The sequence below is a fragment of the Micromys minutus genome (genome assembly GCF_963924665.1).
Source record: "Micromys minutus genome assembly, chromosome: 14".
Classification (NCBI taxonomy): domain Eukaryota; kingdom Metazoa; phylum Chordata; class Mammalia; order Rodentia; family Muridae; genus Micromys; species Micromys minutus.
Genome location: NC_137983.1, coordinates 23966831 through 23993878, shown reverse-complemented (window position 1 = coordinate 23993878; position 27048 = coordinate 23966831). Strand labels below are relative to the sequence as shown.

At 42.8% G+C, this 27048-nt stretch overlaps 1 protein-coding gene across 4 annotated transcripts in view; it reads left to right on the top strand.

Moving 5' to 3' along the window:
* Positions 1–27048, top strand: part of IRF2 (interferon regulatory factor 2) — a 104801-nt gene that overhangs the window by 9679 nt on the left and 68074 nt on the right. For 2 of the 4 annotated variants that reach the window (XM_080928288.1, XM_080928289.1), the window contains exon 2: positions 20934–21138. The exons of the other annotated variants lie outside the window; for them this stretch is intronic. The gene's annotated coding sequence lies outside the window, so the exon portion shown is untranslated. The remainder of the gene's footprint in view (positions 1–20933; positions 21139–27048) is intronic. 4 annotated transcript variants of the gene reach the window in all.

Below are 27048 nucleotides of genomic sequence, written 5' to 3'. Positions count from 1 at the left end.
GAGCTGCATGTATACCTGAGTGTTTGTGACCCTCTTGGTGTGCTGTGAAGGGCTTCGGTTATTTGGACTTTTTTATTTCCCTCTCCTCCGTGATACGTTCTTTGAGAGCCCGTGTCATGTGCTTCTTGCATTCCTCACGGGCACTTGATCCTCAGTAAGAACTAGATAAATATTGGTTGCTTTGACTTTCTGTTTAAGCAAAGGTTAGCTCAGAAAGCTGAAGTCCAGCTCAGAAGGAGTGGCACAGCTCTGCTTTGTGTTAGAGACCTATTGGTACCTGGCTCTAACACATACGCATGGAGCCTTGTCACTTAGCAAGGGGACTTGTCACCATGCAGAAGAGATTCAACACTCAGAAGGTGAAAAATTGTTCAGCTTTTCTCTTTCACACTGAGACATTTGAAAGAAGCCAACACTTCATTCCCAACATCGATATTTATACCTTTTTATGAATAGAAATCTATTTGGTGGTTAACTGGAGACAAGCTTCTGAGAACTACCATTTTCTGTGTGGATTAAAGTAGCCATGCCTTTGTTAATGTGATGAACGCAGACTTACAGCCCTTAACCTGTGCAGTGAGACGCCTTTGCAATCAAATGCAGTGTTTTACGGCTGCTTCCGTTTTTTCCCTTGACTTTCATTGTTGGGCTGAAGCACCAGGCCTGTCCACAGAGCTGAGGCAATTTATTTTTACTGAAGCCAACCTAAGAAATGCTTAGGTAGTTTGTCGCTGCAAGATTAAATGTGACCTTCATGGAATCCTGTTAGCAGGGCCAGCAGCTAGAAAAATAAAGACTAAAACCAAACCATTCAGCAACGGAATTCCCAGCTGTTCAGCGGGGTAGAACTTTCCCGATTATTCTTTTCCAATAAAAACACAGCAGACTAGTTTTAAGTGAATTCTAGTGGGTTTAGGGATTTGCAACCAACAGAAGAACAGAAAAACATAATCTCACTTTAAAATAATAATCCGGAAGGTTAGTCTGTATAATGAGTCTTTCTTAGGGGTTTTGATACTTTCCTCATATGGGAGAATTTAACTTTCATGCATGGTTGGTCTCACCCTTCAAGTTAAGGACTTCTTAACGAGGAAAGAAAAACTGCAATAGGGAAGTCAGCTTGAGGCTGTTGTCCCAACAGCAGGTGTCTAGGGATGTGGCACACATGGGTACCTGCCGCCATATTTGAAGTTCCCCTTTCTTCTCTCCACTAGAAAAGGAAGGTAGAGGCCCGAAAGCTCATAAAAGAGGCCCTAGTAGGAACTGTAAATGAACTGGGTCTTCCATTTTGAGATATGTTGCATTGGTGATGCATGCATTCAGAGTCGCTAGAAAATACAGGAGAGGAATTGCTAGGGACAAGTGGCTTTGGGGTATCAAAAATATTGATTATCAATTGGTTGTATATTTCTTGAGGATCAACACAGCTACAGTTTGGTGGATGGGATCAAGGAAGTTACTCGGCAGAAAAGATCAACTGTTTTGATCATGTGTTTGGTCATTTACTTGGTCCTTATGTGGTGCAAACTGAAGAGGGAGGAAGGTTATGTTGGCAGGCATCTCTGTTCCTCACACCCAGAAGCCTCAGTTATCTATAGCAGGATTAAGCAAGTAGGTAACTCAAGAAAGAGAATGGCTTTAGCAGCCACTAGAGGTTGTCTGTGAGTCCAAGGGCCATGTCACATTTCTCTCATGTCTCCCTCTCCCTCTCTCTTTCTCTTTCTCTATGTGTTTCTATAGTGAATACTTCAAGTTGCTTGTGTTAAAGATAATGACTATTTGTCAGAGAAGACTGAAGAAAACAGGTGCAGAGAGTGGCGAACTTACAAATAAACGCACTCCTTGTTTCTTGCTCTTTCTTTTCTGTTGCAAATTTTAAGTCATGAAATTTGCCTTTCCAGTCATCTTTAAATGGACAGTTCAGTGGCATGAAGTTCATTTACAGTGTTGTGTAACCCTCACCACTAACCATTTCCTGAATTAAAAAAAAAGTCATCTCACCAGAAACTCGATTCATATTTAACAGTCACTTTGTTTTTCTCGGTCCCTGGAAACCACCGTGCTCCCCCTCAGGGAACATGACTCCTGGTGTCAGTGGAAGCAAACTACATTTGCCTTTTCATCTGATGTCACTCAGCAGCCCGTTTTCTTTGGTCAGTTTTACTATGGCATGTGTCAGACTTCATCTCGATTTTCTGATGAAAGATGTTCCCGTGTATTTTGTTAATCCATTTGTCTGTTGGTGGATGCCGAGGCTGTCATTATCTTTTGGCTCTTGGGAGCAATGCTGCTTTGAATATTGCTGTAAAAATATCTATTTGAGGTATTTTTACCTGGACACCTCTACATTTCTTTGTTCCTTTAAGCTCTTGTGGTATCTCTCTACTAAGGTACTTGTTCCTTTTCCTCTGTTGGAGTCCTCCCTCTTCCCAAAAGGCTCCCTCAGTCCACCTCTTCAACTGCTTTCTCTTCTACCTGCTCTAACCACTTGTCTCACCTTCTTTATTAGGTAAGCTGCCTGCTTTGTCTACTATTACTACTACCAAAGCCACATGGTGTGCCAGCTCCTTTCTTCCTACTTGGCCTCTATCACGTGGAAAGAAATCCCTCTCCTCTATGATGTGGGACATTTCTGTCCCACAAGCCTCTCAGTCTGCTCAGCGAAGCCTCAGCTTGAAATCCTTTTCATTACAGCACTTATCCCTCTGCTCCCCTCAGGAGCATCCTTTTCCATGCCCTCCCCAGGAACTATGGAGCTGAGGAGCTCTGGCCCCACATCTTTCTAAAGCTCTTCCGGGTCTCTACGATATCGGAGTTTTCCTTCACATGGAGTTTCTGTCTAGACTCTGTCCCTTCGGTCTCTCAGTTCCCTCCCCAACTTATTGTGTAGGTCCTCCTGGGCCTGTAGCTTCCTTACAACCTCCTAGGCCTTTATGGCTTTTTCTCTTTTCCTTCATGGACCCAGAGATTTGGTTAAAGCCTCCCTGTCTTGCCACAGATGACTTAACCTCAGTACAGCTCAACTGATGACCAAAAATTGGCTCTCCAGATTTTCAGAGCAACTGGTGACAACTCCAGCCACTGCACAAACAGATGACCCCCCCCAAACTCTTCTATCTAAATTTGCTCTACATTTCCAAGTCTCTTGCTTCTAAAGGTTTTCTACTTTACTACTTTTAAAAATCTTGTGTCTCTAATTTTGTTGCTCTTAGGTTCCCCCCCCCCCCAAATCTTTCTAACTTGTAAGCTGTCTTATGATTCATAAGTTCATTGGGCATGATTTAAAAATCTGTAACAAAGTTTAGCTGAAGATTTATAACAAAGGACTTAAAAGTCTATACAAAAGTAGTCTTAATTTGCTCTAACTTACTATGTATGTGATTAGGATATATCTTAGGATATATCACATATATGCCTTGGCTTCAACTCTTGTTTGAAAAATAGATCTACTAGGAAAATAGATGTTTTTAAATAGCAACCAAGTGGCTCACTTCCATCTTGGTCGATGACCTCATCAGGTCGATGACCTCATCAGGAGGAAAACAGCCATTTGCCTGGCAGTGATCTTACTAAAGTTAAGAGTACGTGCAATGTAACTCCTCCACCACCTCCCTTAGGATAACCATGTGGGATAAACCAACACTCATAAAGCTTCACAGTCCTACTGAGCTCTCTGCTTATCACTAAATTTCCCTTTAGATGGAGGAGGCAGCGGTAGGTCTCCAATTATCTTGGAATGGGATGGATTTCTGCATGATAAATGCCCAAGGTGATAAAGATATTCTTAGAGATCTATGCCTAAGCAGTCATGCCTTTAATCACTATTCTATACCAGGATTCTATAGCATTTTAGATGAGGAAAAGAAGTTTGTTGAATAAAATGCTTTAGTCTAAGTTTATAAAGGGACACTCATGTTAGCAGAAACTGACTTGGAGGTGTCTGTTGAACTACTGTGTCTTGGCTAACTTCTCAACACCAGACTTCTAGAACATTTAGGTAAGGAACAACATATATTTGATAAATAAAGTTTATGAATTCTGAAGACCTACTCAGGGTAATAGTAATTGTCTTAAAGAATTATGTCTGCCTCTCTGCCTTTGCTCTCTCTGTTAAGCTTTAGATATTTGGATTAAACAAGTCGTACAAGAAATTATGGTACTCGGTAATGGTGTGCTATGAAAGAGTCAGAAAGTAAGGTGTCCAGTCTCTTTGTAAGCTTTATTTTTGGTCTAGTAAAGTTCCCAGTTTCTCTTTGGATTGAATTTATGGATTTACCTTGAAGCTAAAGGATCTTCAGTTAAATCCCCAACTCGGATTTTAAGGCTCAAACTTAACAGGGATAAAGTGTTAAAGCACAAATTGTATAAAAGCTACGAGCTTGTTGTAAAGCTTAAAGATAATCGAGATGTGCAGGTTAATGCTTACCTTAAGTGTTCGAGTTTACATTCATGCCAAGTAGAAATGTAATTCATTTACAGTGACATGCTTTATTTCACTTCCTCTTTATCTTTGCAAGGTTAAGCCTGAAACAAGTAACTAAAAAATGAGGTTTGTTTAAAATCGGGTATACTTAATAGATAATAGTCCTCAAACTCTTCAGAGAGCTCCTGAACATGGCATTTGAAATGTTCAATGTAAAAAGCTTCCCGTGATAGAAATGGCAGCCCTTAGTGACAACCCTAAGGTCTCCAAAGATGATGGGGCACAGACAACTCTACCTGGATTATGCTGACATCAGCCATTGGACAAATACTGTTCTATGCCTCACCCAGTGCCAGGACCCTGCCCAAACTGTGGGCCCTGTTGAGTTGACTGCTCTATTCTGCCTCATCGAAATAGGTCAATCTCCGCAGGAAGATCTCTGACCTTCTAGGTTGGGCAGTAACAGGCCTGTGCTGTCCTGTGTGGCGGTGGAAGATCAACCACTGCCCCCCTTGCCTCCTCCCCCCAAAAAAACCCCAAACAAAAAATAATCAAAACCATCTGGGAGCCTAGGGTAGCTAACTGTAAGTCTCTGTAATTTTAATTGATACATAGATCATTTGGATCATACTCCCTGCCATAATTTATCTGTCTCGGATCTCTGATGGTGTTGACAGCTAACTGGCTACATCAGTTTAATGGTTTCAAGCAAAACAGCTCCTCCCACTAAGGCTGCTGCATTTGCCCGGACAGTTCATTTCATATGGAAACTCAGACTTCAGGCCACACTTTTCTAGAGGGTGAAAAGGACACGAACTGACACAGTTTACTGCTGGGAGCCTTCACGCAGAAAAAGATGGAGCCACAGAACAGGTTCCAGTGTAACTGTTTATGTTCTCTCTATTTAAAGGCACTTGCTTTGCCATGGCTGCTCTCAGCAATCAAGCACCCGGGTCTCACGGTAAATGACTGAACACAAAGAATAGGTTTAAAGTTTAATGTAAGTTGTGAGGGTCTAAGGAAGCAACTTAAGGTGTGTAAATGCAAGTTTGAAAGCTCTGGGGATGCGAACGCTTCAGTAAGTTGCAAAGGTCTAAAAAAGTGATTTTTAAGGTGTGCTAATGCAAGTTGTGAAGGTCTATGGAAGTGCTTTAGGGTCTGTGAAAATCTGAAATTTCAGAGTTCTTTCCTTCTCCCTATGTAGCAATTCTATGTAGTATATTAAGACTCCAACAAAGTTCAGATTTTGAACATTCACCAATGGAGTTCTGATAAACGATCAATTATTAAGGTTCGGTGAGTACTGCTCCTATTATCATAGTCACAAGCAAAGAGTTAAATTTTCTGTGTTGCCTTCTAAGTATAAACTTACACTTATATACACTTAAGCTTCTCACTGTGCTGAGAACACCTCTGTCCAATCAATGCCCTGGAGAGTACCCAGCCCTCTGGACAGAGGGACGAATGTTCATGCTTTTAACTCGAAACCCATAGCTTTTGCTATGGCAAGGTGTGAGTCTATTGGTCTTTTTTTTAAGTGTAGATTTCAGTACAGATTATAAACAGATTAAAAAGATGCCTCCCTCCCCATAAGCAGTAAGGACAGCCAAGGAGAGGGTATAGCTAGCGCCTACCAGCTATAGGGTAGGGTACAGTATAGTATTCAGTATAGCTACTCGGAAGCTCTGCAGCGCAATCTGAGGTTCTGTTTCCATGAGTCATCACCCGTGTGTGTTTGTGTGTGTGTGTGTGTCCCCTGTGAATGTCAGAAGAGACATTAGATATCTGAGAAGTGGAGTTATGGGTGGTTGTGAGCTACTATGTGGGTTCTGGGAACTAAATCCAGATTCTCTGCAAGAGCAACCAGTGCCTTTAACTTCTAAACCACCTCTTTAGTTCCCAAATCTTTTGTTTCTCTGGTGATTATGGCCTGGCTTACTCTCCAGCTCTTATTTTGTTGGACTGTGTAGTAAATAATTTTTTCTACTGTATTTCAAGCCCTAAAATTTCTATTAAGGGAAAAGAACAACCTCTCCCAGGAGTCATTCCCATGCTAGGATGGGATTTCAGTACCTGCCTTTGAATAGTATGTGCTCCTGGGAGCACACACTTCGGGTGAATGACCCACCAATAGTTATTGGTTCAAGCTGAACATTGGCAGCATCCTTACTTTAGCCTGTCATGGCCCTTTATCTGAGATGAGCAAAGATATTCAAGTGCCCACAGGACAGTGTCATACTATAGACCCCAGGGTCCAGGGGACTTCCCTACCAGACCCAAGAAGTTACCTAAAACCCAGGGCTGACTGCTGTATACTCACGTTCCCAGAATTGGTTACTATCCCAAGTCTTTAGGAGCTTCTCCACAGACTTGGAAGGTTTCACTGCAGATATAATCTTTACACAGTTGGCCCAGCATTCGTGTCGTGTCCCAGGGGGAAGCACGTCAGTTCGGACTTAGGACAGTCCTCTTTGTCAGCGCTCAGTGCCATGCTGTGTGGATGGAAACGTGTGCTGTTACAATAACAGATCTGCTTAGTTAGAGACATCTGAATATTTGTTATGAATCGCCAGTAGGACAAGGAACCTTGTGTTTCTGAGACAGGGTTTTAGGATGAAGTTCAGATGCATCTCAAGGTTGTGATCCTACTGCCTCAGTCTCCTTGCACAAGTGTGTGCTACCATGCACAACCCCCGAATGAGGGACTCGTTAATTTTTCCTACAGTAGATGAAGATGTTGTATCAAAGCAAATTCACTGTTGGTTGACATTTATGCTCAATTTTTTACTTTATTCATTTGTTTTCTAGAAAATTGATTTTATCCAATGACACAGCATAACTCAGTGGATTGTAAATATGGAAAAAGATGCATAATGCTGCATCTGACACAAGGTGGGGTAGTAAAAGAAGTCACAGGACTTTTAAATCCTCCATCCCCTTTTTTAAGGATATGAATTTATTTTTATTCATGAGCATGTGCCTGCATATGCTAAGTGTATGCTGTGTGCTAAGTGTATGCTGTGCCCGTGGAGGTCAGAAGTGGGCATCAGACCTCCAGGAAGAGGAGTTAGAGATGGTTTCGGGTGCTAGGTGTGGGTGCTAGGAACCAAGCTTGGACCCTTTGTAAAAGCAGCCAGTGCTCTGAATTGCCTTCTCTTCAGCCCGGGGCAAACCTTTCCCCACCCTCCAAGAATCCCTAAAATTAACCATCAGTGCTGTGCCAGTGAACATAACAGGGATGAAATTAAGCTGAAGACAGCTCTGCAAATAAGTTTAAAGAAAACTCTCGCTGGAGTTAATTCCTTCGGCAGATGTTTGCAAGCATCTCTGCGTGAGGCACGGCACTGTGAAGAGGCACAGCTGAAAAATCCCAAGGCACATCCTCAGAGTTCTTACAGTTTAGCGATGGAGGAAGCAGGTCATCTGTGGTGGCAAAGAAGAAAAAAAATGAAGACATACGAGCACCAGAGAAGCTTATGAAGCTGCCCAAGTGATGAGGGAGGAGGCGGGACCATGGAGTGGGCTCTGTTCACAGCTATGGAAGGAGAGAGACAATGTCAGTTGGTAACCAACGGGCAAGCTGGGCGATTGTGGTTGGAAGAACAGAAGAGAAAAGGAAGACAGGGAAGGCTGTAAATTCCTTACGCAGCTGGAGCCTGGAGAGCTGTCCAGTGTGGCTGAGCAGATGCGGCTGTCATGGTCTGTGCTCTGCAGTACACACATGTAAGTGGTGCCATGCCAGCATGTACATGTGCCAGCACATACATGTGAGTGATGGCATGCTTTCTGCTTCCCCAGTTAGGAAAGGTCTTATCTGGGGTTTGAACAAAGTTCTTCTCTTCTCTTCTCTTCTCTTCTCTTCTCTTCTCTTCTCTTCTCTTCTCTTCTCTCCCCTCTTCTCTCCCCTCTCCTCTCCTCTCCCCTCCCCTCCCCTCCCCTCCCCTCTCCTCCCCCCTCCCCTCCCCTCCCCTCCCCTCCCCTCCTCTCCCCTTCCTTTCCTTTCTTTCGAGAGAATATTAGCAAGGATTTGGAATATGTTCCCTTTTGTGTACCAGAAGATAATGACTGCTGCTGAGTCATCAGAACTCCGCACCTGGGATGTGTGAGAAGTGATAAAAGGGTGTGTGTGTTTGCAGGCCACAGACTTGACAGGCAACTCGAAAAGAACTGGATCCTGGCTGTGTTAGGAACCAGGCTCATCCTGCAGATTGATCCCCCCTCCCTGTCCTCCCTCCATCCCCGTCCTCCATTTCTCCCTCCCACCTGCCCTCTTCTCCCTCCCTCCCTCTCTTTCATAATGTTGGGGATAGAAACCAGAGGCTTTGTACATGCTTGGCAAGTACCCTCCCTGAAGAAGACCCTAGCTTGACTGCTTTGTTTCTAAGGGGAAGTAATATGAAGGTGGAACATATTTCTTGTGCTCCCTTTTGTTTTGAATCAACTCATTAAAAAGCGAAGTGATTCTGAGTTGATTCATGATCTTCAAAGTGAAGAGCAGGTAAGAGTGATGTCTCAAGTCTGGATAAGGCTAGGGCGGGCAAAGAACATAGCAAAGGCCTTAGCAGAATAGACATGTATAGGAGGGGGCTTTCTTCACTTGGGGGAGTCATCTGGCCATTGCTCCTAGCAGTTGCTCTGCATGGGGCCTCCTTCCTCAAGCGACACCATGCTAGGCTATAGAATGGCAGGCGGCACACCTCAGGTTAGGGCTTAAACACTGGAAGACCAGAGGAAGCCCCTTGTGTTGTTGTGTGGCTGAGCCTTCTTCCTATGCACCCTGCAGTGTTGCCCCTGGTGGTGGTCAGAACGCCCTTCTTGACCAACTACCACGAGGACATCTATTAGACATTTGCTGAACTCTTCACTGTAGAGATAAGATGTGATATTCTTACTTAGAGACCTTAGCTGTTTCTGGGGATTATTCCAGTTTATCTCATTCTACACTCAATTATAAGTAGCTGCCATTTGGAACCAGTTATGCAGTGTGTGAGCAGTGAAGTGCTTTTCACAAGGCGGAGCCAAGTAGAAACATTCTGTAAATGTGGGTCGAGTTCAACTGTGATGGCTGATTAGTTCTCCAGTTCCTATTACCTGTTCATTACAAGTTAGGGGTGATAGAGATCATGGCCTGTGCTTCCTGGAGAGAGACACAGAGCCGACAGTGGGGAGGAAAGCTGTCACAGCCGTCTGTGCATGCTCTGGTTGAGTGAGGGAGTCTCCATCCTCCAGTTCATAAGGCACAGGGACCATACGTTCTTTTGAGTAGCCATGCCTACCCAAGGCTTGCAGCCATTTCTGCAGCATTTGGCAACACCTCTCTTAGTAATAATGGTTCAAATGCCTCCTTACTCTTGTCTTTCTCCCTTCTTATTTTTTTTTCTGGAATATTTTTTCCTTCCTTTTTCGCCCAAGGATCATGTATCTTTCAGTTCATATGTCTCCTCTTCTCTGAAACCTTTTGAGTTTTTATGTAAGAAAGTAGAGCTCTCTCAGCAGTTATCAGTCCACTCATGGACAGCAGAGGGTGGCAGTCTTGCAGGAATCCTGCGCAATGGTGGAGGTGCGCGTGGCATCTAGCTTGAGCTGGACCCTTGTGTCAGATGCTCACACTGGGAACACACTGTAGCAGGAGAAGAGTCATTGCTACTCCAGCATCCCCAAGTCGGCTTCTCTTATGGCACCTTTAGAACTTCATGACTTGTCTATGCTTGGATGCACCTGGTTCTTTCACTGTACTCACTGTACCTCCTTTGGGTACCACATCTGAACCATCTTTGGGTCTTTCACAGAGCTCTTCCTAATGCCTGATGTGTATCACTCTTCATGGTGTGTGACTCGATGCAAGTTTTTTTTTAAATGAAATGTTAAATAAATTGAAAAGCTTTTTAATACACTTAGACCAAATTCCCCAGATAATTCAAAAATAGTGCATTGGTTCACGCTTTAGCCTTTATGCTTTTGTACAATCATTTCTTTCCTTATCATCCATACACGGTAAATTTATCACAACAGAGAGTTAATATGTTAATGTGCCTTCCCCTCCCTGTCCCATCTGTTCTCCAAAGGAGATTCATCTACTTCCTTATTGATTACTAATCAGTAGATATCATTATGCCCAAGGTGCTATGCTTGATAAGTTGAAGGGGTGTTCCTCGGTGTGTAAGGTAAGATGCTCATGCAGAAGGACTTTGTACAGTGATAAGCCTACCATCAAGTCTGTGGTGAGAATGTTGGTATCATTAGGTGGGAGGAGTCAGAGGAAGGAAGGGTTGGGAAGGTAAATGGAGGTGAATTACAGAGGCTGGGGTGAGAGTCTTAGTCCCCATCGTGGAGCTAGTCACAGATTTTGAGCAAGGAGGTGTTGGGGACATCTGATCATCCCTGTTCAGGGAAGGGGATATACTTCTGTTCCACGGATGCCTTTGGGCTCTGTATTTGTTTGTGTTTGGGGTATGTATTTGTGTTGATAAAGCTTGCCAGTCATTTGATACCTCTTTGGAGAAATCTTAGAGTCTCCAGTGAGTTCTATTAAGTGCTTCTCCATGGTTCTATTAAGATTCTGGTTGATGAATGAAGACGGTAGACAATACTTAAAGGCTCTGTGTGGGTAACATTCAAATGTAGGTGTGCTTGACACCAAACCTGAGCTATTTCTACCATGTTAGGTTTTGATTAGGTGAAAGAAGGAAACTGTTTTGGATGTAAAGGTTTACTTATTTATTGTGTGCTATGGGAGCAGGGAGCACACTCCACACTGCACTGGCAGAGGTCAAAGGACAGCTTGCAGTAGATAGCCAAATCTCACCTCCAAATCTCCTGAGTTCCAGGGATTGAACAGGTCATCAGGCTTGGCAGCAGGTAAGTGCTTTTGCCCACTGGAGCATCTTGTTGGCCTTACTGTGGTTTTGAAAGGGGTTTGCCTCAGAGGAGAACTTGGCAACTATGCAATGCACGCCAATTTCAACTTTTGGCAACTGTTTGGAAACTGGGATGCAACTAGTATTGTTTAAAAGTATGCTAAGGCACTCCTCCTGCAGACAGGGAAGACATGTATCCCTGTGTCAGGACACATTCTTGTACCTAGAATTTTAGCTCTCTACTGTTGGAATTCATTGGTGATAGTGATAGTTTCTCCCAAGAATAGACTCAAGTTCTGAAAACTCAGTGCCTAAGTTTATAGTTCACATTTGTATCTTGAAACCAACTATATCTGAACATAAGGCACTGTGTTAGATGTGATGATGATGATGATGATGATGAAACTAACAGCAACAATAAATGGGTGCTCTTTATTGAGTGGTTACTAGAAGAGAGGAAGCTTAGAGGAAACCATTGGAGGGATTCTGTCAAGAAGGAGGTGGTCATGAACTTGGATGTGAGGTGAAGAAGAGAATCTCATGGTGGGGGCAGTGCAGCAGCCTTTCCTATAGCAGGCATTTCTCTGTATTTGGGAAGCCATTTTGTTTTCACTGCATTCTGCGAACAATGGACATGAGAAAGATAGCAGTGAACAAATTGAAGCCTTTTGAAGTTTGGTAGGTTTCAGTGGCCCCTTTAAGCATCCTGTTCTTTGGTTTTTCTAACCAATGTACTGAACATATTAGTGTTGACGATAGCTCCCCTCAAAACATACCCTCGTCCCTCTTTCTTTCTAGTGTGTAAGTGCTTTCTTTGCACGCATGTCTCTGCACCACATGTAAGCCTTGTACCAGAGAAGATTAGGAGAATGTGTTGCATCCTCTGGAACTAGAATTACAAATGTTTGTGAGCAGCCCATTGGGTTCCGGGAATTGAATCTAGGCCCTTGGCAAGAGCATTCGATGCTCTTAACTGCTGAGCCATCTCTCTAACCTCTGTTATTTTTGTTTTATCTCTGTGATACCAGGAACTGAACTCAAGGCTTCATGGATGCTAAGTAGTTGCTTTACACTAAAAAGCAAATCCACAAGGATTAGCATTCCCCTTTCTTCCTTATTTTTATTTTATGTGCACAGGTGTATTGTATGCACGTGTGTCTTTGCACAACATGCATGCGTAACAAAGGAGACTAGAAGAATGTGTTGGATCTCCTGGAACTGGAGTTACGGATGGCTCTGAGCTGCTACCTGGGTTCTGGGAACAGAACCTGGAACCTCTGGAAGAGCAACAATTGCTTTTGACTCCTGAACCTTCTGTAGAGCCTTATCGTGTTCCATCTTAATTTATTTTCCCCATCTAGCCTGCCCATGACTTAGGATGGTTTGGTTTATGATTTGTCGACTTAATAGTGATATTCGTCAGTATATTTTCTCATGACTGTAGGCAGTGCAGATAGCCACAGTTCCTATTAAGCTAGCTACAGGACCACAAGAAGGTCTATGTACGCTGTGCGGCTGAACTGTGGTGCATAGGTTAGCAACGTGCTCTGTGGCTGAACCGTGGTGCATACATTCATTGTGACAACAGAGCATGTTCAACTCTCTGGCCTCACTGAGGTGCAGCCTCCTTGAGAGCTGAAGAGCTACTTGCTATTTTTCGAGTGTGCATGAAGACAAAGCAGTCCTATCTGGGCTTGCCGATGGCAGAACACCTTCATTTCACAAGGGAAGAGAGTTGTCTTGAGTGGTCTGCCTTTCCACTCCTAGAACAAGAAACCATGTCTCAGACCTCATTTTCTTTCTCCCTTTCTGTGAAACTCCGAATCAGAGGAGATGCGGATTCTGGGAGAATTAGAGTTTCTTTCTCCTCATTCGTCATGTAGAGGGAAGACTTGGGAATGCCGCATGAGCTCGAAGCTGTGACCCTGAAATCTGGCTGTGTTCCTTGCTTTGCTGACTTTGCCCAAACTGATGTCACCCAGGTGCTGGGTCTCGGGGCCAAGCACACGTGGTTCCCCCAGCACAGTTTTAGCTTTCCCAAAAGCCAGGTATAGAATTGTTCTAGAAAACAATTATTTTAAAATCTGGTAGAACAAAATAAAAAATATTGTAATTTAGTTGTATCTGGATAGTAATTTATTTGTCCAACCCCACACAGCTTTTTTAAAAATCATTTTAGGTTTGCAAAATTATTACATTTGTATCTGCAACAAATTCAATGATAATCATAGATTATTATCTTTTTAAAGAAAATATGTTTCCCACATGACTAAATTACTTAAGGAACATTCCTGGAAGTGACATTGCCAAACTTCAAAGTGTCATTTAAAATTTTTGTTGCTTATTGCCAAGTTTCTATCTGGAAAATTTGTACCATTGTCATCGTTCATAGGCCACAGGATGTAGTGTTGTGTGTGCTTGTGTGTGTAGATCAGAGGACAACCCTGAGTGTCATTGTTCAGGTGCCCGACAACATAATTTTAAGATTTGTTTATTTTTATTGTAAGGTTATGAGTGTTTAACTGTGGGCATTGAATGTAAACCATGTGTGTACAGTGCCCATGGAGACCAGAGATGGTACCAGATCACCTAGAATTATTAGAGTTATAGACAGTTATAGACAGGCCAGTTATAGACTCGCCATGTGGGTTTTGGTAATCAAATCTGAGTTCAGAGGTGTCCTTAATCTTCGAGCCATTAGCCTGTAAGAGAGGCTTCCCTGACTGGGAAAGAATTTGGATTTTGAGTCAGGGTCTCTCATTGGCTGGTTCTTTCATTAGGCTAGACTGGCTGGACAGAAAGCCCAGGTATTCTCTTGTGTGCCTTCCAATACACGCGTGTGCACGCACACACACACACACACACACACACACACACACACACACACAGACACAGACACAGACACACATGTAAAAATACATCTCAAACAAAACAAAGCAAACCAAAACCAAAATAAAAAAAAAATCCAACAAACCTCTGCTTGTAGGGAAATTGTAACTTGGAAAGTGTTCTTTTGGAAAGAGTAGAAAGTCACTTTGGAAAGCAAGTCCCTGGTTGGTGTCTTCACATTTCCTCTTTTCTGACGGCCACCAGGCCAGGAAAGGCAGAGGACAGTCTTGTGGCTTCCTTCCAGGTCCTGTCTTCCTGCCTGTTTCCCTGCGGAAACTCAAGTGGACAGGACGGGTGTTGGGTCCCTCTTAGCTCACCATGTTGATGATGGATACTGCAGAGAGCACATGGGGTTTCAGACATTAGAGCCAAGCTCCCTCTGCCGCTGGATTTGTTGTGATGGATTGAAAAAGAAGTTTGTTTTTATCTGCACAGCTCTGAGGTTATGTAAGATTGCAAGACTTCCTCTTTTAGGAAAAGTCCCAGACAGCTCGTCTATCTTCTTGTTCCATCTGTGTTTGTGGGTTATTGCCATTTTCATTGTCTTCCCTTCAATCTGAACAAAGTTCAGACATATTAGACCCAATGAACAATGTGGCATTATGGGTTCTGTGTGACACATGGGCTTGGGTACATGTACATGATTCAGTTCTGGTACATGTACATGATAGAGATCAGGTACCAGACCCAGGGAGACAGTTGCCAGAGAGAGAGAGAGAGATGGCCAGATTCCCCATCACTCAGCCTTTATGTTTGAGGGCCCAAAGGGAACATGTATTAAGAGATTGTCCCCTGTGGATTTTCTGTTAGCAATGTTACCTCTGAAGGCTGAAGGTCAATTTTGGTTACCCAGAGCCTAGGCTAATGGAACTCGGTGTTCATGCATGGGGTGTGACATAGACTGAGGCACAGTCGGAATCTTCTGTGCATCAAGGTGGCAGTAATAGTGACCTCACAGGGTGACATCAGTGAGAAGCCATGCTGAGTTTAATGGTGGATACGCAATGCCTGGTCACTACTGTCATGACCATCCCCTACCCCACGGTCACCTAAGGAAAGCATGTTTTTGAGGAGACTTTGTGACATTTTAAATATACAGATATGCAGTTCAGTTTAGGCATAGTGTTTGGGCCCTTTCAGAAGGAGTCTTGAGGACCCTTCCCTTCGACTCTCTTTAGTGTCACTGTTTCTGTCCCATCCTTAGTGGTGTGTGCTAGGTGTGCCACAGAACACAAGTGCTTGTATGTGTTCCAATCTTCCACATTGCTGTCATGGTCTTTTCATTTCAATCAGAATTGAATGATAAAAGACGTGGCCAGTACGTTTTCCAGGCTTTTAAAGAAATGCTTTAAGTCTTACCCATCCTCTTACCCACGTTTAGTTTTATCATCTTACCGCAGTGCTTGCATAGGGGTGAGGCTTATCCGGGTAGAAGCATAGATCTCAGTTTCCATACATGACATGGACCTCATCCAAATGAATACAGAAAGAAACAATAAACTCAATCTAATTTGTCACACATAGCATCCAACTATGCAATATATTGCCTTTAGAATAACTTTTGGAATAAAACATTTATATTCACTTATTTGCTTGTTTGTTTGCATGTGTGTGTGTCTCTGAGTATGAGTGTGTGTGTGTATGCATTGTGTGTGTGCGTGTGTTGGTTTGAATAAACATGGTCCCCATAGATTCATGTGCTTGAATACTTGGCCCATGAGGAGTGGCACTATTAGAAGGTGTGGATTTGTTGGGTTAAGTGTGGCCTTATTAGAGGAAGTGTGTCACTGTGGGCTTTGAAGTCTCTTATGCTCAAACTCCACCCAATGTAGAATCCAGTTTCCTGGCTTTCTTTGGATCAAGATGTAGAACTCTCAGCTCCTCCAGCACCATGTCTGCCTGAACACTACCATGCTTCCTGCCTCAGGATAATGAGCCAAACCTCTGAACTGTAAGCCAGCCTCAATTAAATGTTAGTTTTTGAAAAATTGCTGTGGTCACGGTGTCTCTTCACAGCAATACGACCCTAACTAAGAGAGTGTGCCATGTGTGAGTGTGAAGATAAGAGCACAACTTTCCAGAGTTTGTTCTTCCTTTCACAATGTGTGTTATAGGAACTAAACTTGTTAGCCTTGGCAGCAGCCTTTACTTGCTCAAATAAGTATTAAAGCTCATTGGAGAACAAACCAGGCCACAGCGAATGTCATTGTGCTGAAGCTTTCGGTCATTTTGAATCTTGTTTAATTCTCATTTTATAAACAAACATCTCATGCATTAGATTAATAAAAGGGGGTACTTTTATTCACACGACTAGGAAAACCCGATTCATCATTTAAATGGTTACTTATGATTCAAATTTTGTAAAAATATTCAGGAAACATATTTTCTTACTTTCTAATAGAGACAGTTTGTATAAAGTTCTTGCATATTAGAATTAAAAATAATATTATTATTCACTAAATTAAGTAAGTTAGTACTGTTCAACAACCAGGATGCCCATTTTCCTACACAGCAGGGAAACAACAATATATTCCAAGGATGGAAATAACTTGAAATTCATTGCCTTTATTTGTAATTCAAAGGGTACAGAAGCCTGGAAGTCACTATCACAACTCTTCTTGTAGCACAGTCTGCCCTGAGTTGACATAAAGCTAACTGTAGATCTCTTTTGTCTTGGTCAGTGCAGATGTCTAATTTTGCTGCAGAATATTATTGTCCTAGATTATGAGGGTCTGTCCTAGACACCGCTGGGGGTCCTGTGTTCCACATGGTCTGTGTACCTTTCCATCTTTCTAAATCCAAACCAATCAAATTCTGAAACACTCCTAGCTCAAAGGTCTTGAATAAAAGCTTGTTCCAGCACAGGGGGTTTTGCAGTCAGAGGATGCTTCTATTCTGGTTTTCCAAGAATGGCCTCATTTTTTTTTTTCTTAGAGAAGGTCTCACTTATGTAGCACAGGCTGGCCTCACTTTTGATTTTCTTGAGGCTAGGCCCTCTTAATATCTGTTTCCAGGATAACCACTGATCTGTACCATCTCAAAGCTGTCCCATATTTGCTAATAAATTACATGATCATCATGCTGATCATCATGAATTGTTAGTTATAGGCACTGCTGGTAAGAACGATTAAGTTCTTGCTGAATTCCTATCTGTGGAATTTAAAACAGTCAAGATCCTGATATCTTGTAAGCCTAAAATAATACAACATATTATTTACAATAAGTAATTAAAAATATATTCCCTGCTGCCTTCTTCAGCAGAATTTTCTGCAGCACATATAGGTTGATAGATAAAAGGTATTTTATTGCCTATGAATTTCCCTATGATCACCATGATGCTTGACGTTAATGCCATAGTCTTCACACATCCACTGGAGATACTTTGCAAGTGTGGATAGTAATATATGTATATGTATATATATTAATATGTACATTTTTGTAAGTTTTCCTATGCACACATACCTCTGAAGTTTAATTATGAATTAGGTGCAGAAGAACACTATAGGATATTAAGAGCACGTGCTGGAGAGATGGCTCAAAAGTTAAGAGTGCTTACTAATCTTTCAGAAGACCCTAGTTTGGTTCCAGCATCTTACAGCCACCTGGCTTTTTCAACTTACCTGCACATATCCCCCCCCAATAACCAATATAACCCAACATCAATAATAAAATATAACAATTCTAAACATAATATAGCATAATAATTTACCTTAAATCTATGAATTGTTTATTTCTGAAACTTCCATTTAATCTCTTCAGACAGTGAGTGGCCTTCAGTAATTAAAACCACAGAAACAATGGATAGGAGAGGCGACTGTAAGAAGTTACTTGTTATTTATTTTAAAATATTTATTAGCCTTTGGCTTTTGCTATACACTGTGAAAGAATTGATTTTGATCATGGAGCTTTCTTGACTGTTAGAGCACACAGATTGGCGGGGGCTTTCTTTGGGGAGGTTGAGAAATCTTGCTTAGGTAGTCATTTTGAAGCTAAATCAGAAAACCGAGTAAGCCAATGTATTAATCACTTTTTTCTTACTACACACAATGTTGTCCTAGCTGGCCTGAAACTCACTCTGTAGACCAGGCTGACCTTGAACTCACAGAGATCCACCTGCTTCTATTTCAGGATTAGAGGCATGCCCCACTATATGAAGTCTTAGTTACTTTTTTGTTGCTGTTACCCAGTACCTGGCAAGCATCAAGGGAGAAAAGGTTTATTTTGACTGATATTTGGATACAGTGTCATATGGATACAATGTATTTAGGAACAATGGATAGTTCATTGAGGCAAAAGGGCAAGGTGGTGGGAATGTCAGTTTGATGTAACAATAGGAGTAAGAGACGGCTCACTCTTATCTGGGTGGATCAGCAAGCGTTTTGGGGTCAGGAGATGGGGCTGGCCCAGAAACCCCAAGGTTTGCAGATAGCATACTTCCTCCCACTAAGTGCTTCCTCCTAAGGGTTCCGAAGAGCAATCTCCTAAAGCTCCCCAAACTGCACCTATTAGCTGGGAACTCCGTGTTCACAGGCATTCTCAGACAGTAGCAGCAAGTCAAAGAGCACAGACTAGAGGCTGAGGCACTACAGCTAAAGGAGCCTTGGGACAGAAACTCCCTGTCCCCACCCCAGCAGTTTGGGGAGCAATGACAGCACAGGGGCTGGAAGGGAGTCAGTGCGTGTGATATCACTGGGCTTTCAGCAGATCCAACAAGATCTTAACTTGTGTTTTTGAGAGTGTTCCTGCTGCAGAGCCAATGTCCAGCCAGGCTTGTGGGCGATGGAGGGCAGTCGGGATGGCTGCTTGGTACAGTCTTTGTAGAAGGACGCAATTGTTCTTGAGCCACTGGCTTCACTTTCCATGCGCACAGAGTCTTAGCTGTTCCCGGGACAATGGTTATATGTAGTCTGCTTGGTCCTCCGAGGTCAGCGCAGGGACTGCAGTTTCCAGCCGGGCTGGAACAAGAAGAACTGAAGGTTCATTCATGCTTCCTTCTGCAAATGAGGAAAAGTTGCAAATGAGAAACAGCTCAGCCTTTGCTCACGGTGAGCATTTGTGGAGCCAAGTACTGCAAAGGCTGTGGGAGTGGGAACTGCCATCATGATCCGAAATGAACCGAGGCTGGGAACCGATGTTGCTGGAACAATTTTAGGGGCTGGTGGAAAATAGAAAGGTTTTGGGAATTTGACTATGGGGGCTCAGTATGTGGGGGCTTCTAAGATGTATACATGTGGTGGCTGCCCAGCAAGGAATGTGATGTTTTCCTTTGTTATCACATTAACCTGGATGAGGACACTCAATGCTTCTGTGAAATCAATGGTGTTTTAACATGTAAAAAGCTGCCCTTTTAAACATTTTAGTATAGGAATTTCACTGGAGGTCAAATTTTGATGTCAAAATTTGAGAAACTCCTCTAAGCCAGCAGACAACCTCATTGGTCATCTTTTAAATTTTCTGTGCACTGTAACTGTTTTAAGTGAATTATGAATTGGTACCGTCCATCTTTCCCAGGAAATGAAGCTCAGAGGCTCATTGACCAGATAATTGTGGCTTCGTTGGGTCATCCCTTAAACCAGGCAGGATAGATGGGTAATGGTGTACACTGAGTTCCTGGGGCAGGGAAAATAGCGGTGTAACTGAGGCACAAAAAGCATTTTCTAGGGTTTGTTGTATTTTCAGAAATTTGTTTTTCTCCTTCCTTGCAAATTATTTACATACTTTGCTATTGTCTTCCCTGCCAAGTCCTTCCCTTTTGAACTAATTTGAGACTTAGACTGCGGTTACAAGAATGGTACAAAGAATTTTTTTCAACCCCCCCCCCCCCAATTCTCAGCAAGTTACTTGTAACTCTGATGTCCCATTTCTCCTGCACACTTGAGTGTGTCTTTCCTACATCAAAGACACATTACCACAGCATGACCACCAGCACCAGGAAACACACTGGTGCATTGGTACCATTAATCCACAGACCCATTCAAGTTTGCCAGATGTCTCAATAATGGCCTTTGTGCTGAGTCTGATTCAGGGCCAGGCATTGCATTCAGGAACCCTTCCCTCTTAATCTGTTCTCAGCTTGCATGAACTTGACATTTTTTTGACAATTAGAGGCCATTATCCTACAGAATATCTGCCAATCTGGCCTCCTTGGGCATTTCCTCATGATGTTATTCAGGTCAGATACTTTCAAATTATATCCTCACAGGCTTGATGCTCTCATCTCGCATTCGTGTGGCTCACATATGACTCTGATTTGTCCATTTCCCAATGACATTCATTTCCTCACTTGATTAAGGACTTGCTAGCCTTTTTTGTTGTGGAGTTATTTCCGCCTTCATAGTAAAAATATTTTGTGAGAGATACCTTTAAGACTACACAGAGGCCTTCATTTGTCAGTTGTTTCTATTACACGTTAGCATTTGCCAGTCTTTCTCCTTCTCCTTCATTTTTACATTTATTGGAGGTATGTGCTAGGACTGGTGTGTGGAAATGAGAGGATAACTTGCTGTGTTCTGTTCTCTTTTTCTACTGTGTGTTTTGGGGATTGAACCCAGGCCATTGGGCTTGGCAGTAGGTGCCTCTACCTACTGAGCCATCTCACCAGCTTTCTATATTATTTTTTGAAACAAGATCTCACAGCATAGCCCGGGCCAGCTTCAGAATTATTATGGAGCCCTTGTAGCCTTGAACTTGTGATGATGCTTCTGCTTCAGCCTTCTAAGTGTTGGCTATACATGCTATGCCTGCCAACGTGCTCCATTTTCCAGACAGAAGCACCGGGACGGACGGAGTGAACCGCCTGGGAAAGGAATCCCCAGAAGAGGCGGCTCGTGGACCGAGTGACAGAGTCCGTGTGCTTGGCTCTATACTAGAGTGGCATCCATGGTGTGAGACCTCGTCCGATGAAGAGATAAGCCATCATTTTAATATTTACTACAGCACTTCTTAATTGAAGGCCTACTGCTTTGCTAGGTACCAAATGTTAATGTTCGGTTTCCATTGTTCTGTTTGTTGATTGGCATTCTTCTTTATGGAAAAGCTTACTCTCTGTTTACTTATTTGTGGATCCTTACATTTTTATTATTACTTATTTGATGCTCATATTCTGTCTGATTTCGCCAGTGTGGACTTTTTAAGATGACGTCTGCTGCCATGTTTTCTTTTCTTTTCCTTTTTGATATGTTTGCTATCTTTTGAAAACCTTCTTTATTATTATTATTATTATTATTATTATTATTATTATTATTTGCCCCAAATAAGTAAGCAAACAGTTTGGATAAGATTTGTCTTTTGTGTTCCTTGGCCCGGCCTTGGAATCAACCATCGTTTTAAGAATCTCTGGTTCTGGTTAGTGGAGTAGTCTGAAACTAAGATTTGATTGGGGCATTGCTCTTGAGGTTTTTGTTGCTCATCCCAGGCCTTCTGAGAGAAGGATAGAGAACACATATATACATTGACATATATGTATGTTTACACCATGTACATGTACATATGTACACACATGCTTTTTCACATCTATCTGAGTGTTCTGTCTGCATGTACACCTGCATGCCAGAAGAGGCATCAGATGGTTGTGAGCCACCATGTGGTTGTGGTTGCTGGGAATTGAACTCAGGACCTTGGAAGAGCAGCTGTGCTCTTAGCTGCTGAGCCATCTCTCCAACCTTACATATGTGAAAAATCATTAATTCAAACCAATTCCCTCTCCACCACTAACCCAGTGCCCTTCATGAGTCTAGCCTTCTGCTGGTGTAATTTCGTCCTCTTATTCTGACTGTATTTACTCTGTACGTGTCTAGCTGTGTGCACATGGTACTGTCAAGTTCCATGTTTGCCTCTCTGCATCTGAGTTGCTGTCCTTGTCCCCTGGCTCCTGTTGTTGCTCCTGCACAAGGCTGCTGTCTTCTGTAGAGGAAGCCTGGCATCTGTCTCCCAGCTTCTGTTTCCTTCCTACATCTGCCTTTGCTGCCCCCCATGGCGTTCCTTCTTTCATGTTGAGGATGCCTCTGCCTTGTCTCCCTGCTGAAGCTTGCACTATGCCAGTCCCGATGCTTACCACGCTGGCCTTCCTTCTTCATCAGTGGCTACTCTGGTGACCACAAATGATGGTGTGCCACTGAAAGCAACAGAAATGGATCCTCTCAGTTCTGAAAGCCAGAAGCCTGAAATCAAGGTATTGGCCAAATTGCTTTCTTCTGAAGCCTCGGGGGAGAAGCTCGTGGGTGCCTTCCCTGGTTTCCTTCTGGTGGTTGCTGGCAGGACTTGATTCTGTGGTTTGTAGATGGATTGTGTAGACGGATTGTGTAGATGGATTGTTTCAATCTCTCTCTCTCTCTCTCTCTCTCTCTCTCTCTCTCTCTCTCTCTCTCTCTCTCTCTCTCTCTCTCTCCCTCCCTCTCTTCAAAGAAAGACATTGATCTTATGGGACTTGAAGAATGAGCTCAGTCTATGCCCCCTCGAATGTAATACTAAAACCCTGAATATATCACCCCAGATATACTTCTCTGGTATTCTTTTCAAGCTGATTACTATGGGAAACTCAGGTGCAGGAGTACATCTGGGAAGCTATGTAAAAGTAACCTAAAATATATGTGCAAAAGAAAAAAAGAAAAGATGCATTAGAGAGAATATTAGCATCAGAGAGGGTTGATATGGCCACTCTTATTACCTAAGACTGTATCTGACCAATAGTGCTTTACTACACACACACACACACACACACACACCTCTCCATATGTAACCACAATCCCACATAAGCCCCAAATGCTTCTGTAGCTCAAGATGTTGTTTACACTTCAATCACCTGCTTCCTTTTGAGTCTCAAATTCAGTGGGATGTCCGTGTGTATGGTTTAGATAGGGTTTTAGATAGGACTTTTCTCTTGTTAATCTGCCTTATGTCATCTTAATTTGTAGCCAGGCCAAAGAGTCTAGAAGAGTAGAAGAAAACCCCATCTCCTTCCCTGAAGCAGGTAGGCAGGCTACTTTAATTCAAGATAGCCTTTTTTTTTTTTTTTTTAAATGTGGATACATCTTCAGAGATACCACTTTCAAAAAAAGTCACATTCACAGTTTTTGGTAGATGAGATTTTTGTGGGGCTGGGAGGTGGGGGAGGACTTTTTCAAGCCAGAGCATTTGTTTGCTTTGCTCTGCTGAGGGCTCTCTTCTGTGGGCTCAGGAGGGTATCCTCTATAGATAGATTATACTTACTTTCTCAGCTAAAGTTCAGGCCTTCTGTTGATATGAGAACAGTCTAGGAAACTCAGGACTCACAGTGAGAACAGGCTGGGAAACTCAGGACTCACAGTGAGCACAGGCTAGGAAATGCAGGCCCCACAGTGAGTACAGGCTAACACACGTTTTTGAAGGCATTGGGCTTCTTCTGCCTTCAAGATATTTTCACTTTGTTCAGGAAACGTCCACATCTTCTGTGCTGGCCGCTTTCGTGTTAGGGTATGACCCCATCCCCAGCTGTCCAGTTTGAAGCCAGACAACTGCCCCTTGGTTTAAATTGCCAGGCAAATGTGTGTCCTGAGGATCACAAGTGCCATTTAGCTGGAGCACTAGGGATGGGTCAGCTATGATTGTCACTAACACAGAAGGAGAAAATGGCTTTGTTGTTCAATGACAATAGTCCTCTTCCACGGTGCCCACGTGGAAGCCTGCTGTGTAACCTGTGGCACAGAACCTCCAGTAGTTTGTGCATGAATCTTAATTACTTTGACAGCTGAAAAACCTGCTTCTTCCTTCACTTCTCATCCCAATGTTTTGAGCATTCCCATACAAATCATACTTTGGCATTTTGTTTTAGGGTTTTACTGTTGTGAGCAGACACCATGATCAAGGCAAGTCATATAAAGGACCGCACTTAATTGGGGCTGGCTTACAGGTTTAGAAGTTCAGTCCATTATCATCAAGGTGGAAATATGGCAGCATCCAGACAGGCATGGTGCAGGAGAAGCTGGGAGTTCTACATCTTCATCTGAAGGCTGCTAGCAGAATACTGGCTTCTAAGTAGCTAAGATGAGGGCCTTAAAGCCTACATATAATCCAAAAAGGCCACACCTACTCCAACAGGGTCACATTCTCTAATAGTGCCACTCCCTGGGCCAAGCATATTCAAACCAACACACATTCTCAGTATCTCATTATTTTACTCTGCCACATTGTATTTAAACATCTTCCAGGAGTCTACATATTTCACTCAACTTTAATGGTTCAAAAGTATGAACAAGGTTTGAAAAGCACCTTTGCTTTTCTTTTACAGAGGTTTTCTTTTTATGGAGAGGTGTGTGTGTGTGTGTGTGTGTGTGTGTGTGTGTATAGTAAAGCACTGTTGGTCAGATACAGTCTTAGGTAATAAGAGTGGCCATGTCAACCCTCTCTGATGCTAATATTCTCTCTAATGCATCTTTTCTTTTTTTTCTTTTGCACATATATTTTAGGTTACTTTTACTTTAGGTTGAACCCAAGGCCTTGTACTTTCTAGACAAGTGCTCCATGATTAAGCTACAGCCCCAATCTTTCCTTAAATATCTTTAATCATAAATTTTGTATCTGCAGTCATTAGTAGTTATTAACTAAATGCTATTTATTTATATGCTCAGAATTCAATTATCACAAACTTTGAGAAAGTTTCATTTATTTTGGGGGAGAGAAATGGAATCATGAAGACTTTGGCTTCTGCTACCCTCTGCATTTGGTTCTTGAAGTAGCTCCCTAGAAAGTGGATGCAATTGAGAGTGAGCCCCCCCGTCACCATCACTTAACAGCTTTTAAGTTGTGGAGTGAGTCGCAGAGACTAGGGGGTTTCTGAGTTTTATAACACCAGACTGATTTCTCATTTACAAAAATTCCAGTTCTTATCTCATATAAGAAATAAGAGATGCCCGAGCTACAGGTTCACTCTGCACATTTAGGAGACACATAGAAGCCAAGGAGGTCTCTCCTGGTACACCTTTTGCCTTTGGGTATCTAGAATGTCCTAGAGGCATCCAAACACTAAAGACACCAAATATCATCTTACATTCTGCTTAATGGTCGTTATCTTACTCTATGATAAAGAAAGACAGTGCTGAACCCTATGGAGATCGTAATGACTCATTGAGACGTTTCAAACAACGAACTAGAATTCCTATCCCAGTCCCCACATAACAAAGCTGTGCACACTTGGAACCTCCAGCTCCAAGTGGTACAGAGACACGAGGACCTTGGGATCCTAGTCTAGTAAGAAGACACAAGCCCCAAGTCAAGGGGAGACTTTATTTTAAAGGAATAGGAAAAGATAGAAGATGCCTGACTCCCTCTTCTGGCATCTGTGTGTTACACACAGGCACATGTACCTGCATATCTGCACACACATGAATAACTTAGATAATAATAGTCTTTCAAAAATCTCATTAAACATTGGGTCTGAGGATGTTGGTCAGTAGCTGATCGTGTGCTTCATGCATGAGGGGACTGGGCATGGTGGGCACACTTTTGTAATCTTATTGTTCAAGGGGTAAATGCAGGAGGACCAATTTAAAGTCATCATTGACTACATAGCATGAAACTCTTCTTTAACAACAACAGTAACAACACTCAACAACTTTCCATATTGCTGAGTGTTGAGTAACCCTCAGGAGACAGAGACAGGATGAAGCCAGGAGGATCAGGTGTTTGAGACTAATTTGAGTTATATGGGGCCGTATTGAGACCCTAACTCAAAGCAAAAACCTAAGTTGTCAAATTAATTAGCTATGAGACAGGCAAGATGGCTTGCCATTAGCATCCAGATATTTCATAGTGTTATCAAATTAGTAAGGCTCATTTTAACAGCTGGAGCTCTGCTGGCCTTAAAAACTCTTCTTGGGAGGTATGATGGTGTATATATGCTTGGCCCAGGGAGAGGCACTATTAGAAAGTGTGGCCCTGTTGGAGTAGATGTGGCCTTGTTGGAGTAGGTGTGTCCACTGTGGGCATGGGCTTTAAGACCCTCATCCTAGCTGCCTGGAAGCCAGTATTCGGCTAGCAGCCTTCAGATTAAGATGTTGAACTCTCAGCTCTACCTGCACCATGCCTGTCTGGATGCTGCCATATTTCCACCTTGATGATAATGGACTGAACCTCTGAACCTGTAAGCCAGCCCCAGTGAAATATTGTCCTTGTAAGAGTTGTCTTAGTCATGGTGTCTGTTCACAGCAGCAAAACCCTAAGATAGGAGGGAAAGTTTAAATCTTTGCCTGAAAGCCAAGAGAAGTCACTTAGTATTGAGAAGTACAGGACAAACAAAGTGCTGAGATACTTAAGTGGTTGGAATAGTTCTCAGGCTTGGGAAATTATTTTGGAGTGGGAAGCAACATGGCCTCCTAGCTTGTTATTCTTCTCCCTATCAGTTGGGAGGAGACAGAGATGGGCAGATAGGAAAGGTGCTTTAGTGGCTTCCAACACCTTCAGTAAGTGTTAATGTGAAAGTAACATCAGGGTGGTGGAACATTAGCTTTCTGTGGAACTTACACTCCTGAAATAGCTCTCCAGGCTAATCAGAAACAGGGCCAGGCAGGGCGCATGCTTCTCCTCTGCTTTCTGTTCCTTTGAGAACCAGGGAGCCTGTGCTCTGGCCAGGTGACCCTGCTTCAGGAAGTTACTTTGAAGCAACTGGAGATGTGCCTGAGTGGTATAATTGGGGGAGCCTCCTCTGGTTCTTTCCTCTTCCTGTTTTTTTTTAATAATAATTTTTATTGCTTACTTTATTTATTGACATTTCAAATATTATCCCCCTTTCCAGTTTCCTCTCTGCAAACCCATATCCCCTGCCCTTCCCCCTGCCTCTATGAGGGTTCCCCACCCATCTACCCACTCTCACTTTACTGTCCTGGCATTCTCCTTCCCTGGCTCTTT